The 2,441-nt window shown below is 60.3% G+C and overlaps 1 protein-coding gene across 1 annotated transcript in view; it reads left to right on the forward strand.

Annotated features, from left to right (window-relative positions):
• OLFML2B (olfactomedin like 2B) overlaps positions 1-2,441 on the forward strand; it is a 28,320-nt gene that overhangs the window by 10,817 nt on the left and 15,062 nt on the right. The window lies entirely within an intron of this gene.

A 2,441-nucleotide genomic window follows, 5' to 3' on the forward strand; every position in this document is an offset into this window, starting at 1 on the left:
GGGCTCTCCCTAAAGGGCACGGCGCCCCCCTGCGCCCGCTGCCTCCCGCCGTCTCCCGCCGTGCCGCCCGGCTCAGCATCCCTGCAGTCGGAAGGAATGACCCCCGAGGCCTAGCAGCCGTCTCAGCCCGGATCTTTGAGCCTCCCACCGTCATACCTGCGGCCTGACTTGGCACATAACTTCACGGTCTCCCTGCTGCCAGGGCCTCCCAGGCACCCAGGTCAGCACGGGGAGGTGCAAGGCGCACAAGGGCACACTTTCCAGGGGAGCTTGCGGGGGCGGGGAGGGGGGCAGGTTTTTTTGCACCCACAGCTCCAGGCACAGGGATGCTCTGCTGCCTGTCACGGGGCTGTTAGATTCCCTTTTCCCCAAATCCGGTGACTTTTGCGCTTCTGGCACCTGAAGAGCACCATCTACCTGCTTCCTTGGGCAGCCCTGGCTTTGCACAAGATCGGTCACAGTCAGGTGTGGGGAGACTGGAGCCTCCTGCTCAGGCCAAGGTTTGGGCCAGCCTTCTTCAGCAAGACAGCAAAGCCAGAGCCACATTTGCTTGCTCTGCTGTCCTCCTCTGTCTGTGGGTTTGTCTCGGTTTTTTTTTGGAGGGGGAATATTCAGACTTCAGAGATGACCGTGGTGAACCGAAAGCGCCTGTTGCTGTCTCCTCTTGCCCCCAAAGGACAGGCTTAAACTCATCTTTAACCCAAGCTAAATACCACCAGAAAGACTTTCCTCCCCTTACAAAGAAGAGAAATCAACAAAGGATGTCAGTAATATGTGAAATCCTTCCTTTTCATTTTGAAATACTGTGGTTGATTTGTTTTCCTTCTTTTTCCAGCCTTTGAAAGTGACCGTTAAGAAAAGGCTTAAAAAGTTTTAGGTGCAGTTTGCCATGGGATCTCTCTGGGCTGCTCCCAGCTGCTAGCCCTGACGGTGGCACGGCTGCATGGGGGGCCGGTGCTCTGAGCCAGCTGGAGGCCCTGCTGGACACAAGCTGGGGGCTCCAGGCGCCCCGGTCTCGCAGCCTCGGGGCAGCCTGTGCTGACAGATGGAGTAGCTGCCCCCAGGGAAGCTCAGCTGCTGTCAGCACGGAGCAATGGAAACAGAAGTGAAGGAGCTGGTGCCCATGGGACATTTTATCCTTGAGACAGGCTGGCGGGGGAGGCTTTTAGAAATGCCTTTCTCCCTCCTACTGCTCCCCAGTTGTCCAAAGGTTGGCTGTCCTTGTCCTCCCTGGCTGCTTCCCCTCCTGCTCCGTTCTGCTCAGCCTTGCTGCAGGGACCCACACATCCCTGCCCACAGGCTTCACTTCCCAGGGAGGCTGGAGGAGAGGGAGGCATAACGCCATGCCACAGGAAGCCTGCGGTCCCGGCCCTGGAGTCAGCGGCTTCTGCTGTCCCCCATGCCACAGCCACTTCCTCTCTCACACCAAATGTTTTCTTGTGTCTGGCAGCTCCATCCTTGCAGACTGTCCCTGGGACAGAGCAATGGGATGGGAGAACTGGAGCTCCCCTAGAGAGGCGCCCGGTCCCAGGGCTGTAGGCACCAGGTTTGGGGTGGGTTTGGGACACATGTGCATTAAGGATGGGGGTTGCTTTGCCTGGTGCACAGCCTTGCTTCAGCCAGAGCTTCCCGTGGCCTCTTGTGCTGCCTGCTGTGCGTGTGGCTGCTCCCTCTGACCCGTGGGCAGGCTTTGAGGCAAACGTGAGCCTCTGCCGTACCTGGGGTGCGGTGCTGGCATGTGTCTGATTGCTGTCGGTACATTTATAAGGGCACCTCAGGTTTCCCCATGTGTCAGCAAGGCCCAGGCATCATCACCCAGGCAGTGCGGGACACCTACGCAGCGGAGGATGCTGCGCCTGTGCCCTCCCTGGGAACAGCGTATCCAGGACGTTTCCGTTTGGCAGGAGGCGCAGAAGGATACAGGACTGCCAGAGCGTGGCTGCTTCCTGATGGTGTCAGCCTAAATTTCAGTAAGCACACAGAGATCTGCGCTTGTGGTGAGGAGCCCGTCTTCGAAACACAAACTGCTTGCGTGACCCCAGCACACGCAGCCTTACAGGGGAGCCGTGGGCGCAGCGTGCCGCGCTCTGCCATCGGGATGGCTTCCCCGTGGCCCAAAGGACACGGAGGATGAGGACCAGGCTGTTCCTGGAGATGGAAAAGTAGCCGGGCAGGCAGCAGGATGGCTTTCCGAACCCCGCCGGCTCCCTGGCAGACTGCAGGGGTGGGATGCGCGGGTTTGCTTGGTGCGGGTCCCAGGTATTTTGGGAGGATGGGTTGCAGCCCACCAGAGAGGCCCCACAGTTGTGCTCACCGCACCTCCCTTTTGGGCGGACGATGCCCAAGTGCCCCCGGCCTTCCCTGCGGGACAGGCCTCGCCCCGTCCCACGAAGGCCGCTTGAGCACCGCGGGCCGGGGAGGGGGGGCTGCGGGGAGCCCCC

The sequence above is a fragment of the Egretta garzetta genome, unplaced genomic scaffold (genome assembly GCF_000687185.1).
Source record: "Egretta garzetta isolate BGI_Z169 unplaced genomic scaffold, ASM68718v1 scaffold598, whole genome shotgun sequence".
Lineage (NCBI taxonomy): Eukaryota > Metazoa > Chordata > Aves > Pelecaniformes > Ardeidae > Egretta > Egretta garzetta.